Source organism: Protobothrops mucrosquamatus, unplaced genomic scaffold, assembly GCF_001527695.2.
Source record: "Protobothrops mucrosquamatus isolate PMUCROS unplaced genomic scaffold, P.Mucros_1.0 scaffold1262, whole genome shotgun sequence".
Lineage (NCBI taxonomy): Eukaryota > Metazoa > Chordata > Lepidosauria > Squamata > Viperidae > Protobothrops > Protobothrops mucrosquamatus.
In genome coordinates this window covers 173,825-190,965 of record NW_015387468.1, presented here as the reverse complement: position 1 = coordinate 190,965, position 17,141 = coordinate 173,825, and the positions used below count along the sequence as shown (strand labels likewise).

The following is a 17,141-nucleotide window of genomic DNA, read 5'->3' as shown; positions in this document are numbered from 1 at the left end:
CAAGAGGAGAGAGAGAGGAAGGGATGGGGAGGGAGAGAGGGCAAAAGGAATGGGGAAGGGAAGAGGGAGGGAGGGAGGAGGAGAGGGAGGGTGGAGATAAGTACAGGAGATGGAGAGGAATGGGGAAGGTGATGGGGAGGGGAGTAGGATGGGGAAGGGTGAGGAAAAGTGATGGAGGGAGGGATAAAAGGGAGAAGGGGAAAGGGGCAGGAATGAATGGACCGTGAGGGGGTCAGAGGGAATTGAGGAAGTGCAGGGAGGGGAAAAGGCGGAGACATTGAAGGGGGAGCAAGGGGATGGGGAAGAGGATGTGAATGGGTTGGGGGCAAGGGGGAGGGGGNTAACACTTTTGACCTTGTTTGTCAACAGTGAACAACTCCAGTTTACATTTACAGACTGGGTTGGCACTGTCTCTTGTCATCCACCCCCGGATCCCCGCTTGCAACTTCTCAAAACTTTACCTTTTGCTTGGCAATCACCTTTTTCGACCTCATCCTATTCCAGATGCCATCACAGTGTTTGCTGATGGCAGTAAAAAAAATATGGCCCAAAGAGTAGAACTCTTTGCTTCTATCTTGGCTTTTCAACACTTTTCTGACGAACCTTTCAACCTCATCCTGGACAGTCTGTATGTCACTCAAATTGTTAGCTCTCTCTGTGAGTCATATTTGGCTCCCTCTTTTGATGCTGAATTGCTATCTTTGTTTTTCAAACTGCAGGGGAGGCAACTCCTATTTTACAGCAATGCCCCACATGCAGTTAACAGGCCCACTCTCTTCCGATGAGGGTTAACCCCAGAGGAACAGTGGCCTGTCAAATTTGGCAAATGGATGTTACCCAATATCCTTCCTTTTCCCCATGGAAGTATATTCACGTATCTATTGATACTTTTTCTGGGTTCATCATGGCAACACCTCAAAGAGGTGAAGCCACTAAACATGTAATCAATCATTGTATTCGGACCTTTGCATCGCTGGGACGCCCAAATGAACTAAAAACAGATAATGGCCCCGCCTACACCAGTGCTGCATTTGCAGACTTCTGCAGGCGGTGGAACATTACACATAAATTTGGAATTCCATAAAAACAGCCCTTGACCGGTACATCAGACAACAGGGGAAAAATGCCCCTGGTCTCCCAGCAGTGCAAGACATCCTTAATCTCTGTCTATGTACTTTGAATTTTTTAAACTTAACTGGCAACCCACACACCTCTGCAGCAGAGAGGCGTTTTTCTTCTCCCTCCCTTTCTCTTCCCGCCCACAGGTACTCCCTGATCCTACCTGGAAAGGGCCTGTTGATCTCATCACTTGGGGAAGAGGCTACGCAGCAGTCCAACTGCCTGAAAAAGTCTTGTGGGTCCCTGGTCGCTGCGTCCAGCCCTACTTTGCACCACCTCCCATCACGCCACCCACAGAAACCCCATCTGAAGCAACAGCCACCAAAGTAGATGTGTGACCACTGCATCTGCCAGTGCGGCTGTCAGGGCTGTTTTTGGTGCAACGCCTGTGCCCTGCAACATTATGCCTACCCTGGAGTGCAAGATTTTTGTATTGACCATCGATCCTGATTACATCCCTGAATATGACATCTACTACCCTGAAGAGGGAGTCACAGAGCTCTGACTTCTCCTCAGTATCAGCCGTGACTCCCCCAAGGCCTGGGGAGGAACTCCACAGATGGCTAGACACCCCCCTTCAATCTACCAGAGGGGTGTGACACCGTATCCGGCCTCGGATCACACGAGCTGCCCCCCCCCAGTTGAAGGAAACTGCTCACCATGTCTTAAAGTCACCAAAGAAGACACCAAACTTACCAGCACCTTGGTTTATTTTTCATCCTAATCATAACCAATGAAACTGTCCCTACCATGAAACATTTAGCTTCTCAAAGTGTCAAATCCAGAACCTATATTATGCAAAACCGCCTAGCTTTAGATTATTTGTTAGTCAAAGAAAGGGGGGTATGTGGGAAATTGGGTATGTGGGAAATTTAATTTGTCAAATTGTTGTATTGAAATTGATGACTCAGGCAATGTGATCGCTGAAGTCAGTGAAAAAATGGTCCGTCTTGCCCAGGTCCCTGTCCAAACATGGAAGGGATTTGACATGCATTCTCTTTTTGAGTCATGGTTTCCAAAATTGCCAGGCCTGCAAGCCATTGTTGCGCTCATTGGTATGATCGCTTTAGCATGCTTAATTTTACCTTGTGTATTACCTATTTTTATTCGCACCATCTCAAATAGCTTGTCACTGCTAGCAGAAAAACGTGCAACAGCTCAGGTAATGTCACTCTGGGAACGGCCTGGATACGTTCCTCTCCCCACGGATGACCTAGAATCCATAAAGGACTCACATCCTCAATTTTGCTCAGACAGCGAAGCAGAGACCCTCATCACAGTCACTGTTGCCTATGGATGAGCAGGAGGAAGAACAACATGAGCCCGAGGGGAGGGAGGACAGGCCATTCGCCCAAGAAGAAGAGTCAACCATCTTTTAAAAAACAAAAAGAGAGGAGATGTTGGAATTTTATAGTTCAGGCTTCTATAGCAAAACTAGGCCAGAGGCCAGCTTGCGTACTAGAGGCCTAGGACAGTAAATGAAGCAACAACATTCTCTGACAGAAAATAACGGTTAACAGGAAGCTAGCTAAGCAACTGCCATAAGCAACGAGGCAAGTAGATGAGCAAACAAAACCACAATAGGCTTGCAATTGCTTTGCACTAACCACATCCTATAGAAAGCCCTAACCAATCATATGTTAAAGATGCTACATAGGACTTATTCTACCCTGCAACTAAATGTAACCAATTATGTATTGACACCTGTACTTCCTCAGGTATGTACAAAATAAATAGGTGACTCAGATCACACTCTGTGTCCACTCACCTCGAGGAGATTTCTGCGTGTCTCTTCCTTTTCTGGCTTGTCGTTGCTTGCTAGAATTCATGAGTGACCCACCCTAATGTGGCAAGGCTGAAAATGCCACATAGTCCAACCTCCTGCTCAGGCAGGAAACCCTATACCATTTCGGACAAATGGCTGTCCAGTCTCTTCTTAAAAACTTCCAGTGTTGGAACATTCACCGCTTCTAGAGGCAGGTTGTTCCGCTGGTTAATTGTTCTAACTGTCAGGAAGTTTCTCCTTAGTTCTAGGTTGCTTCTCTCCTTGATCAGTTTCCATTCATTGCTTCTTGTCCTGCCTTCAGGCGCTTTGGAGAAGAGCTTGACTCCCTTTTCTTTGGGGCAGCCCCTGAAATATTGGAAGACTGCTATCGTGTCCCCCCTCATCCTTCTCTTCATTAGACTAGACATACTCAATTCTAGCAACCTTTCCTTATGTTTTAGCCTCCAGTCCCCTGATCATCTTTGTTGCTCTTCTCTGCACTCTTTCTAGAGTCTCAACATCTTTTTTACATTGTGGTGACCAAAACTGGATGCCGTATCCCAAGTGTTGCTCTTCTCTGTCCTCTTTCTAGAGCAGGGATTGAGGAATTGAGTTGGGGATGGGGAGATGGACCATGAGAAGGTTGGGGAGGGGGTGAGGGGAGAAAGAGCACAGGGGAGAGAGAGGGAAGAGGGAGGGGTATATGGACCCTGAATTGGTTGGGGAGAAGAGGGAGAGGGGAGGGGGACAGGGAAGGGATGAGGGACAGGAAGAGGGAGGTCAAGGAAGGGGAGGGCAGGGGAAGGGGAATAAGGGAGAGGGNTCTGGCCTGTCAATAGGTCAGCTCTTGAGATTACTCTGAGGTCAGTTGAACCACCTCACTGAACCAGATGCTCATCCTTCCACAACATAAAATGCCGCCGGGTTTGGCACAGCAGGGCTTACAATCCATCAGATGATAACTGTTCCTGTACTGTTAGCTGTCGTGAGATATTGTTACTTAAAGAGTGCTTGTATTATTGTATTTAGCTATATATTAAGGTTTATCATTGTTTTTGTATTTATGCTTTTAATCGTCCCTATATTTTAGGCATTTGTTTTATATTACTTTTAAATGTATGTTTATGGTTTTAATTTGGGATGATTTTTGTTTAAATACTTTTTATTTAAAAAAATATTGTGTGTATTCCACTTTCCATATACTGGTCTATGACAAAGGTTTGATGGATCACATAGTAGTTTACCTCATTTTATTCCTGTAGACTATCGGTAGCACATTCTGTACGTGCCCTCTAGACAGGGAATTGCAGGATTGTGTAAAGATAATGAAGTGCTGGCTTTTGCTTTAAGTGTGCTACCACTGAGCTGCTTTTTATGCTTCTTTCATACTCAATTCCTTCACAATTGAGATGTAACCATAAAGGATCCCGTTAGATGTGGCCTTTGTAGATTTTAACTACATACCCCAACAGGTCATCCGTCTCCAATTTATATCTGCCTCACTCAGTGTATATTTTTCTTATATTCAATGACATCCTTATTTCACAAACCCGAGTTGGCCTTAGAAAGTTTCTTGTGTTTTTTACTAAAAAGCCAAAAAAGCATAAATGGAACACTGAGGGCATCCAAATGACCACTTTAGAATTTTAAATATCTGGGATGGTCTTACATGCTGCTGGCCTTTGGAAAACCCATATAGATTATATGAAAAAATTAGCACAGAGGAGTTCTTTAATTGCCAAACCAAGGAATTTGTTTCCTGCAGCAGTGAAATTATGAGTTTATGGCCCACATACTTTACAGCCACATTGTTCCGATGATGGGTTGAATAAGTTTGTGATGGTATCAGTAAGTGGAATTGAATACAACTGCACTCATAGGTTTATGCACCTGTTGCAGAATTTGCAGGAATGTGGACTATTTTGTAAGAAAACAAATAATCAGACAAAACGCTTAAAAATTGTAGTGTGATTCAAATTAAATGATTAGATCTCACAAGTTAGGACATTAAACCACCATAATAAAAAAAATAGTAAAATGGTTCTGTTCCCAAGTTTGCATATCCTTAAACATTTGGGCTGATTATAGTATATGTTCGCTTTATTGAACAGCAATAAAGAGTAAGTATCCTTGGATTGTAATTGTTGTTGTTAATTGCGAAGTCGTGTCCCACCCATCACAACTCCATGGACAACATTCCTCCAGGTCTTCCTGTCCTTTACCATCTTCTGGAGTCCATTGAAGCTGACACCTCCTACTTCAGTGACTCTATCCAGCCACCTCGTTTTCTGTCGTCCCCTTCTTCTTTTGCTCTCCATCTTTCCCAGGGAGTATAATTGGATCTGTAATATTTAAGGAGGTTCTTAGCACTAGAGAAACTGTTGTGCATGTCATCCAAGGCTGCACTGAATTTGCTGACTACATTTGTCTGCATATTAGCCATGATGAATCAATGTATGTTTCTCTCCCATGTGGATTATTAGGTGGTTTTTGAAACTGCCATTTGTTCTGGAGGATTTAGCACACTCTGTGCATTTATAAACTTTCTTCCGAGTGTAAAGTTTATAATTTTTATTGAGATCTATTTTGACTGAATTTTTTCCCACAATCCATGAATTTTTAGGGGTTTTCGCCCAGGTGAATTCTTTGATGACTTCTGAGATTTCTGCTTGTTGTGAAAGATTCTCCACATTCCAGGCATTTATATGGTTTTTCTCATTTATGAATCCTTCGATGTCGACGGAGGTGTCCACCCTCAGTAAAGCTCTTTCCACACTGAAGGCATTTATATGGTTTTTCTCCTGTGTGGATCCTTTGATGCTTCAAAAGACTCGCATTCTCACTGAAACTCTTTCCACATTCCAGGCATTTATATGGTTTTTCTCCTGTGTGAATCTTTCGATGTCGACGGAGGTGTCCACCCTCAGTAAAGCTCTTTCCACACTGAAGGCATTTATATGGTTTTTCTCCTGTGTGGATCCTTTGATGCTTCGAAAGACTCCTATTCTCACTGAAACTCTTTCCACACTCCAGACATTTATATGGTTTTTCTCCTGAATGGTTTTTTATATGTGTATAAAAGTTTCCCCACACACCAAAGCTCTTTCCACACTCCAGACATCCAAATGGCTTCTCTCCTGAATGGGTGTTTATATGTCTAAAAAGGTTTCCCAAATGATTAAAGCTCTTTGCACACTCCAGACATTTAAATGGTTTCTCTCCTGTGTGGATTCTTAGATGGTTTTCAAGATCTCTATTTCTTCCGAAGGATTTTCCACATTCCAGGCACTGATGTTTCTTTCCTCCCTCCTGGATTCTCTGGGGATTCCCGGGTCTTCCGCCTCTTCTGAAGGACCCTCCGCCCTCCAGGCCCGTCTCGGGATCTCCGCCCGTTTCCTGCTCCCATTTAAATGGTTTTTCTCCTGTGTGAATCCTTTGATGTCTACGGAGATTTCCACCCACAGCAAAGCTCTTTCCACACTCCATGCATTCATATGGTTTTTCTCCTGTGTAAATCCTTTGATGTCTACGGAGAGGTCCACCCTCAGCAAAGCTCTTTCCACACACCAGGCATTCATGTGGTTTTTCTCCTGAGTGGATTCTTAGATGGTTTACAATATTTCCTCTTGTTTTGAAGGATTTTCCACATTCTTCGCATACATATTTCTCTGCTTCCTCCTGGATTCTGTGGCGTTTCCTTTCGCCTGTCCCGAAGGACCCTCCGCCCTCCAGGCCCGTCTCGGGGTCTCCGCCCGTTTCCTGCTCCCATTTAAATGGATTTTCTCCTGTGTGAATCCTTTGATGTCTACGGAGATGTCCACCCACAGCAAAGCTCTTTCCACACTGGAGGCATTTATATGGTTTCTCTCCTGAGTGGATCTTTTGATGCGTATAAAGGTTGCTCATCTGACTGAAGCTCTTTCCACATTCCAGGCATTTATATGGTTTCTCTCCTGAATGGATTCTTAGATGGTTTACAATATTTCCTTTTTTTTTGAAGGATTTTCCACATTCTTCGCATACATATTTCTCTGCTTCCTCCTGGATTCTGTGGCGTTTCCTTTCGCCTGTCCCGAAGGACCCTCCGCCCTCCAGTCCCGTCTCGGGGTCTCCGCCCGTTTCCTGCTCCCCGCTTCTCCCTCCAGGCGGCCTCCTTTCCCGGAGTCCCCTTCGGCTCATCCCTGCCGGGCCTCCCCCGCCGTCTCCTCCCGGGGCTGCTCCGCGGGGCCTCCTCTCCTCTCCTCTCGGGCGGCGCCTCCTTCCTTCCTTCCTTCCTTCCTCCGCCGGGCTCGCCCGTCCTCCTGCAGGGGCGAAGGGGGAGGAGAAGAGGCGGGTCACGGCTTCGTCCCTTCCCCGGAGGGGAGTCCCAGGCCCGCCCGGGGAGGAAGGCCGAAGCCTCGGCCTCTCAGCGACACTTTCCGGGCAGGTACGAGGCGGGCCCGGCCTCCGCCTCCCCGTCCCCCCGCACTGTCACAGCAGGCCTCGGGCTCCCCGTCCTGCCCCTCCCTCCCTCCCTCCCTCCCTCCCTGCCGGGGCTCCCTTCTCCGGGAAAGTCTCCTCAGGCGGCGCCTTACCTGGATCAATTCAGCGCCTCAGTTCTGTTGGGTGCCAGAAGTGGAGGCGGGACCTCTCTGCGCGCCTTTTCCTGCAAACTCCGCCTATTTGTGTACAGGGGCCGCCCCCAGGAGTCCTCCTGCCAATCGCCGCCATCGCCAGAGGGACCAATCGGCGTCCTCCTTCCTTCCTTCAAACCGCAAGATGGCGCCTGCGCAGGAGTGCCTTCGTCCCAGCGAGACGAGGGGCTCCCCTTGAAGTTTTGGGTCCGCTCTTCTCCCGCCCCCCCCGCCCCGCATCCAGGCATGCGCAGCTGAGGGGCTTTTCCGGGGCTGCAGCTCTGCCCCTCCCTCCCCCCCATGCGGGGGTCTTTCCTAGGCAAGGCGGGCGGGGGAAGCTGGGGGGGCATCCAGGCAGGCAGAGCTGGCAATGTGGGTCCCCTGCAAAGTGGGCTGGTGAGAGGAAGCCTTGCAGATAACCCCACCGGCAGCAAAGTGAGGGGGGGACTCAGCCCAGCTCCCCTGCATGCCATTGGGGTGTCTTGATTGTTGTGGCTTTGACTGATGCTTTTGATAGCTGTGGAGTGCAGAGAAGAAAACCAACCAAGGAGAGAAGCAACCTAGAACTAAGGAGAAACTTCCTGACCAGTGGAACAACCTGCCTCCAGAAGCGGTGAAGGCTCCAACACTGGAAGTTTTTAAGAAGAGACTGGACAGCCATTTGTCCGAAATGGTACAGGGTTTCCTGCCTGAGCAGGGGGTTGGACTAGATGACCTCCAAGGTCCCTTCTAACTTTATGATTATTATTAAGAGCAACTGCGGTAAGATGATTAAAGGCCTGGAGAGTACAACATATGAAGAACGGCTGCAGGATTTGGGAATGGCCAGTCTAGAGAAAAGAATGACCAGGGGGGACGTGATAGCGGTCTTCCAGTATTTGAGGGGCTGCAACAAGGAGGAGAGTGTCAAACTGTTCTCCAAAGCACCTGAAGGCAGGACAAGAAGCAACGGATGGAAACTAACCAAGGAGAGAATTAAGGAGAAATTTCCTAACAATAAGAACAATTAACTAGTGCAGGGGTAGGCAACCTTGGCTCTTTTATGGCTCGTGGACTTCAACTCCCAGAAGCTGGCTCAGGAATTCTGGGAGTTGAAGTCCACGAGTCATAAAAGAGCCAAGGTTGCCTACTTGCCTCCAGAAGTTGTGGGCTCTCCATCATTGGAGGTTTTTAAGAAGAGACTGGACAGGCACTTGTCTGAAATGGTACAGGGTCTCCTGCTTGAGCAGGGGGTTGGACTAGATGACCTCCAAGGTCCCTTCCAGACCTATTCTGATTGACTGATTGTCCGAGTTAGGAATGGAACTCATTTTTAACCCAAGGACTAATTTGTTTACTTATTTGCAGAAGTTGGTGTAGTTTTTAAGGCATCAGGATTGAAAGTGGGAGACCTTGTCCATGAAAGCCAGCTGGGTGATTCAAGGGCCAGTCATTCTCTCTCAGCCCAACCCACCTCACAGGATTCTTATTGTGGGGAAATTAGGAGGCAGAAGGTGTGTTTGATATTTTTGCCACCATATTTCTAAAAATAATAATGCTGGAATATAAATTATACAAAGAATATCTTTTGCAAATTCTGGTAATACAGCTAAATACATTTAGACTTGGGAGAACCCACATCAAGAAATATCAAGGTTAACAGTAATTTTTTAAAAACCACAACATGTTCTTCTATACCAACGGCTCCCAACCTTTCCTATGCCCTGCACCCCTAGAACGCTTCTGATATATTCTCGCATCCCTTACAAAAGTTCAAAACAACAGCAACGCATTATGCATATACACTATAATTTTGAAAACCCAAGTTTTTGTACCCCCTGGAATATTGTCTCGCATCTCCAGGGGGTGCAAGCACCCCCGGTTGGGAACTCCTGTTCTATACCCTTCCTTAAAATTAAAAGTGAGATACCTAATAGTTTCAATACATCCATAAAAAGAAGTGCTTCAAATGTCTAGGCATTAATATTAAAAAATTAACCAAGTATTTAATAATAATTTCTTCTGTTTGTGGAAAAAAATAAAAAAGGAAATGAAAAGATTAGGAAAAAAAATATTCACAGGTTCATAGAATATATTCTGCCCAAATAAATTTGTTGCCTCAATTTTAGGCTTCGTTATTAGCATTTTAAAAGTGATACTAGAAATTCTAACATGGCAGTTAGGCTTCTTTTTAACTTCTACAAAACAAGATTTTTTCTTCTTCTTGTCACGGCCATTTTTTGGAATGGGAGAACCTGTCTTTTCATCCCTAAACCCTTGAATCACTTGCAAATTCTAAGGAAGTTTCCCATCTGGGAAAGACTATAATGTAACCCATAAATTGGCCCCTTTGGAATGTTATCTAGACTCCATGTTTTCTGCTGTTCAAGTCCCACATGTAATCAAGGTCTTTTATTGTTTGATCTTTGGCTTACTGAAGTGTCACATATACTAAATATATGATTTTTTTCTGTATCCTATAGAAATACTTGATCCCCCTTAATAAATGCTCTTTTCTTTGAGTTATTTGGAGATTCGTACTTTTGAGTGGCGTAATAAGCACCTTTGCAGAGGTCAAAATTTCTCTCAAATTCAAGGATCAAATTCTTACCAGCTCCAAGCACAAACACATGCCATTACCACCCAGTTGTTCAGAAAGAAATGGAGCCAATTCTTATATCAACCTATTTTTTATGGGCCAGGCCACCCCCAGTTTGTACCGCTCCTCAGGGTGTTCCTTTCTCCCCAGGGAGCATGACGCCGAGTTCGAGAACCTCTGCCTAAGAGAGCTTTGCATGCTTAATTTCAGCTTTGGGTGTTCCTCTTTCTATTGGCCTCTTAGCCTTCAGCCAGCTTGTCCATGGCTGGGACACACCCTTGACTGGCAAGATCCAGCTGAGCTGGGATAGGATGGCAAAGGAGGCCTGTCATCTCCTGGGGAATCCTGAGGGCTTTGTGACCTCATCATCCCTGCAGGCTAAACTGTCAGTTATGTCAGTTACCAGAGGGAAGGGGGCTCCTAAGTGGTGAGTTAGTGTTCAGAAGGGCCCCTGGACTCTGGGCAGCCTTCCTTCTTTTGATAACCGACTATCGGGGAGGTAGATGGTGGTGAGGGTGAGAGTTTGGGTTGGGATTAGGATGAGGATTATGGTGAGGTTAGGACAGACATGTCAAACACAAGGCCCGGGGGCCGGATGCGGCCCGCGAAGTGGTTTCATGTGGCCCGCGAAGCCATCCTGGAAACAGTGAGGGAACGGCCCCCTCTGCCTTGGCCCTGTCCCAGGCCGGCCGGGAGGGAGCCAATGTATACTTTTGCAGTGGCCATCTATGCTGAAATGCATTGAGTCTTAGCTCCGCAAGGCCGTCTGGAAACAGTGAGGAACCAGCCCCTGCCGTGTTGGCCCCGCCCCCTGGGTGCATGCTGTGGAGGTGTCACCCTTTGTGAGGAATGAAGAAGTGCACCATCGCCTGGAAGTGGCCAGCAAATGGCCCTCGCCTACTTCACATATCCCGCTTGATGGGCTCCGGCGGAGGGGTTTCAGCAGGCAGCGAGGCTCTTCCAGCTGGCCACGCCCACCCAAAAGGCCACACCCACTCCATCCACACCCACCCAGTAGGCCACACCCACCCTGGCCACACCCACCTCCCCCCCCCCCAGACAACCCCAATGCTGATGCAGCCCTCAATGAAATTGAATTTGACAGCCCTGGGTTAGGGGGAAAGACAGGATGAGGGTGAGAGTCAGATCAGGGGGACGGTTAGGGAGGGGAAGAGGGACACAAAGGGGGTTCCGAAGGGGGGCAGGGAATGGAATGGGCAGGGGGAAGGAGAGAAGAAAGAAGATGGAGGGGGAGGAAGACGGGAGGTGAAGAGAAGAGGGGGAAGGGCAGAACGAGTGGGATGAAGAAGGGGAAGGAAGATGACCATAAGGAGTTTGGGGAGAGAAAGGGAAGGGGACAGAAGGACTGGGAGGGAGGCGGACAGGGTGGGGGAAGAAGAAAGGGAGGGGGGAGGAAAGGGAGGGGGTTGGATGGGAACGAAGGGGGAGGGGAAATATAAGATTAAGAGAAGATGATGGGAGGGGTTAAAGGAGGGAGGGGGAAGAAGCAGGAAGTGAGGAGGAAATAAGAGCGTTAGAGGGTTGGGAAGAGGAGAGGGAGAGGAAGGAATGGGGTGAGGATGGGGAGGGAAAGGGAATAGAGCGAGGAGGGAGGGGTATGGATGGGAAGGGGAGGGAGGGAGGGGGAGAAATGCAGGGGAAAGGGGAGCGGAATAGGGAGGGGGAAGGAGACAGGGAGGGAGGTGGATGGGAAGGGGTGACGAAGGGGAAAGAGGGAAGGTGAGAATGACGGGGAGGAGGAGTAGGATGCAGAGGGGAAGAGTGTCAAAGGGGGAGGGGCACCTGGGGCAGGGGAGAGAACAGGGAGGGGGAGGGAGGAGGGGAGGCAAAAAAAGAGGAAGAGCAGAATAGCAATGGAGAGATGGACCATGAGGGGGTCAGGGAAGTAGAGAGAGGGGGAAAGGGGAAGAGACATTGGAGGGGAGGGCAAGGAGATGGGGTGGAGGAGATAGATGGGTTGGGTGCAAGAGGTAGGGGGATGGAAAATGGACCATGAGGGGATCAGAGGTAGGGGGGGACAGGGAGGGGGATAGAGAAGGGGAGGTCAATGGGAGGAGGAGAGGATGTGGCTGGCAAGGGAGGGGTAAGGGAGCGAGAGGGATGGGGAAATAGACCTTGAGGGGGCTGGGGAGAGTGAGCAGAAGGGGGGGGACAAGGGAACTTGGGAGGGGGATGGGAAGAGCGAGGACTAGATAGGGGGAGGGGGAGGAGCCATAGAAGGAGATGCAGAAAGATGGGGGTGAGGTAGGGGTCTGGGGAGACGGACCATGAGATGGTTGGGAAGGGAGAGCTTATATGGAGATGGCTTATATGGAAAAAATAGAATCAAGTCTGTCAATGTAAATCTAACTAAATTGCTGAGAAAACCTTTAGGAGTAAAAATACTTAGAATTTGGTGGGAGACATAAACTAAAATAAGGACTGTAACAGGACTGATGATAAGGCAATCCAAATGAATGGAAAGAAAAGAAATGTATTAATATGATGATTATTTTTTAGGAATATTGGAAAAAATATATACTAAATTGTCATTTATTAAAACAACAAGAATTGTATTAACGTAATGTTTGCAAAAAAGGATGTTTCAGGGAAAGTAAAGTAAACAAAATTAATATATGGAATACAGACTATAGAAATTAATTGTTAAGGACTGTTTTTACAAATGTAACCCAGACATCACACTGTTTACCAACTATTGAATGACTTAGGCTTGTGTAAAAAATTAATAAAAAATATAATAAAAACAAAAAAACCCAATAATTTTTAACTTATACATATCATAGTTATTTTAACATCCAATCTTTATAGACAATGTCCTAATCAGTTTTCCCAAATTTTAGTTTCCTGTTAATATTTGAATTTCACACTTATGAATTGTAATTTCCAGATTTTTGAGTAACCAAAATTCCCGTTATCAAATTCATTACACAATCTAATATTCAGGATACACATCTTATCTATTCAAACATATACTATTTTACACCATCTTACATCATCTAGTTAGTAATACAGCATAACATACTTATTTTCTATTAATTTCCAAATATCTTAACCTTAGTAATCAGAATTTCTCTTTTTTCCGCATCAGATGCTTCCTCTCTTTTTCTCTTAATGTCTACTATCTCATATTTAGTTAATACAATTGTTAATATGTCAGCTAAATAAAACATGTTGACTACAATGTTGACTACCATTGTTCTAGGCACTCTCGAGAGAAAGCGACCATCACCCCGTGCGTGGCTGCCGATCATGACTTAATACCACCGTGTCGCATGCCCCGTTAGGCAGAGGCGCCAACAAGAGACCTCCTTGGGATGGTGGCCACTTGGAGTGGAGGTTGGGAAGCCCCAGACTTAAGTGGTTCTTCTATTCCTCTTTGGATTTCAGGGTAGGTACACCATAATTAAAATGTGTTATTCGACCGTAAATCCATCAGTCTGGACAGCCATTTGTCTGGAATGGTATAGGATTTCTTGCTTGAGCAATGGGTTGGACTAGGTGACCTCCAAGGACCCATCCAGCTCTATTCTGATTCTGACTTTGACCAGAACTCACTCACTGATCGGCTATCGCATGTCAATAGGCTATTGGTCATCCCAAAGATGTTTTTTCACGAGGCAGCTGGACTTGTTTTTCCTTTGAAGATGTTTCACTTCTCGCCCAAGAAGCTTCTTCAGCTTTGACTGGAAGGTGGGCAATGGAAGGATTTATATTCCTTGCAGACAGCTGGTCATTTGTATTCTTTTATTTATTTATTTATTTATTTTTTAGATTTATATCCCGCCCTTCTCCTTGCGGACTCAGGGCGGCTAACAACCGGGTAAAAAATACAAAAATATCACACTACAAATTTAAAAATTAATTAAAAGGGAAATATTAGTAATTTGGTCTAATTAAAATTATAATTAAAACCCCCTCTAAAAGTTTCCCCTAGGCCAGTCCCGCAAGCTGGAATAACCATGTCTTAAGGGCGCGGCGGAAGGAAGGTGCAAATGGATGTGGAGCCTTCTTGGAACTGCTGAAAGGACTATGTTGAAGACTGTAGGTAGATGATGATAGTTACCACCTTTAAAGCGCTTCATGGCATAGGACCCGGTTACCTCCGAGACCGCCTTCTGCCGCAGATTCCTTCCCACAGACCGGTACGCTCCCACAGAGTGGGTCTCCTCAGGGTGCCGTCGGCCAAGCAGTGTCGGCTGGCGACCCCCAGGGGGAGGGCCTTCTCTGTGGGTGCCCCCACCCTCTGGAATGAACTNCCTCAAGACATGGCTCTTTCAGCAAGCGGACCTGACCTAGGGTGGATTTTATACTGGGTTTTTTAGGAATTTGGAAGACACAACTTTAAAATTTGGTTTAATTCGGTTTTAAGGGGGGGATTGTATATATACTTTGGTTTTAAATATGTTGTGCGCCGCCCTGAGTCCCGCTGGGAGAAGGGCGGCATATAAATTAAATAAAATAAATAAATAAATAAATAAATAAATACCCCTCCCGTCGAGAGAGAGCTGTTAAACTTTGACACAGAGGGCCTCTTTGACCCCTTTCAAGCCAGCGGTCCTCTCCGTCCAAAATGTGGACTTTGCTGTCTTTAAAAGAATGGCCTTTGTCTTTTCATTGGGGAAAACAAAACAACCACTTCATAAATGCATGGGACAACATAGAAGAACAAACCTATCAGGACAAGATTCAGCAGTCCATCTGCATTTAAAAGACAAAGGCCGCTCTTTTGAAGACAGCGAAGTCCATATGTTGGACAGAGAGGGTTAGGGTACACACCCATTTGCACTACTCAAGTGATTCTCAGTACACAAATAAACCTCCAAGTGGCCTCAGCTACTCTCTAAAAGAATGCAAATGATCATCTGTCTGTAAGGAATATATATCCTTCTCCACCATCCAGTCAGAGCTGAAGAAGCTTCTTGGATGAGAAGCGAAAAGCCTTCAAAGAAACAAGAAAGTCCAGTTGCCTCTTGAAAAAAAACAGCTTGGATTCTTAGTTCGTTTCTGAGACTGCCATTTATTCTGAAAAATCTAGCACACTCTGTGCATTTATAAACTTTATTCTCTGTGTAAAGTTTATAATTTTTAGTGAGACCTATGTTGACTGAAATTTTTTCCACACATCATGAATTATTATTTTCTCTCTCAATGAAGCTGTTTCCACACTCCAGGCATTTATAGGATTTTTCTCTTGTGTGAATCCCTTGATGTTGACGGAGGTGTAAAACTCTTTCTACACTCAAGGCGTTTATATGGATTTTCTTCTGTGTGGATTCTTTGATGCCTAGAAAGACTTCTGCTCTCGCAGAAACTCTTTCCACACTCCAGGCATTTATATGGTTTTTCTCCTGTGTGTCTTCTTTGATGTGCATAAAGGGGTCCCCTCGCACTGAAGCTCTTTCCACATTCTAGGCATTTATATGGTTTTTCTCTAGAGTGGATCCTTTCATGTTTATAAAGGCTTTCCCCCTGACTAAAGCTCTCTCCACAGTCAGGGCACTTATAGGGTTTCTCTCCAGTATGAATTATTTGATGATTATAAAGGTATCCCCTCCGAATGAAGCTCTCTCCACACTCCAGGCACTTATAGGGTTTCTCTCCAGTGTGAATACTTTGATGATTATAAAGGTTTCCTCTCTGAGTGAAGCTCTTTCCACACTCCCGGCATTTATAGGGTTTCTTTCCAGTGTGAATTCTTTGATGATCATAAAGGTTTTCCCTCTGAGTGAAGCTCTTTCCACACTCCGGACACTCATAGGGTTTCTCTCCAGTGTGAATTCTTTGATGTCTATAAAGGTTTCCCCGCAGAGTGAAGCTTTTTCCACACTCCGGACACTCATAGGGTTTTTCTCCAGTGTGAATTCTTTGATGAGCATAAAGAGTTCTTTTCAGACTGAAGCTCTTTCCACACTCCAGGCATTTATGCGGTTTCTCTCCAGTGTGAATTCTTTGATGATCATTAAGGTTTCCCCTCTGAGTGAAGCTCTTTCCACACTGCAGGCACTTATACGGTTTCTCTCCAGTGTGAATTCTTTGATGATGATAAAGATATACCCTCCGACTGAAGCTCTTTCCACACTCCAGGCATTTATGCGGTTTCTCTCCAGTGTGAATAATTTGATGATTATAAAGGCTTTCCCTATGAGTGAAGCTCTTTCCACACTCCGGGCACTTATAGGATTTCTCTCCAGTGTGAATTCTTTGATGTCTATAAAGGTTTCCCCGCAGAGTGAAGCTCTTTCCACACTCTGGACACTCATAGGGTTTCTCTCCAGTGTGAATTCTTTGATGTCTATAAAGAGTACTTTTCAGACTGAACCTCTCTCCACATTCCAGGCATTTATGCGGTTTCTCTCCCGTGTGAATTCTTTGATGATTATAAAGGTTTCCCCTTAGACTGAAGCTCTTTCCACACTGCAGGCACTCATAAGGTTTCTCTCCAGTGTGAATTCTTTGATGATCATAAAGGTATACCTTCCGACTGAAGCTCTTTCCACACTCCAGGCATTTATGCAGTTTTTCTCCTGTGTGGATCCTTTGATGTAGATAAAGGCTGCTCCTCTGACTGAAACTCTTTCCACACTCCAGGCATGTATAAGGTTTATCTCCAGTGTGGCTCCTTTGATGTGCATTAAGGCTGCTTCTCTGAGTGAAACTCTTTCCACACTCCAGGCATTTATGCAGTTTTTCTCCTGTGTGGCTCCTTTGATGTGCATAAAGGTTTCCCCTCTGACTGAAGCATTTTCCACACTCCAGGCATTTATGTGGTTTCTCTCCAGTGTGGATTTTTAGATGCCTTTCAAGATCTGCATTTCTTTTGAAAGATTTTCCACATTCTGCGCACTCATATTTCTCTCCTCCCTCCTGGATTCTGTGGCGTTTCCTGAGTCTTCCGCCTCTTCTGAAGGACCCTCCGCCCTCCAGGCCCGTCTCGGGGTCTCCGCCCGTTTCCTGCTCCCCGCTTCTCCCTCCAGGCGGCCTCCTTTCCCGGAGTCCCCTTCGGCTCATCCCTGCCGGGCCTTCCCCGCCGTCTCCTCCCGGGGCT

At 46.0% G+C, this 17,141-nt stretch overlaps 1 protein-coding gene and 1 pseudogene across 1 annotated transcript in view; one reads left to right on the top strand and one right to left on the bottom strand.

The window, feature by feature from the left end:
- The window catches only part of LOC107292085, a gene marked incomplete at its 3' end in the record, with an annotated part of 196,831 nt that overhangs the window by 5,904 nt on the left and 173,786 nt on the right, over positions 1 to 17,141 (top strand).
- The window catches only part of LOC107292083, a 2,991-nt pseudogene continuing 1,069 nt past the window's right edge, over positions 15,220 to 17,141 (bottom strand).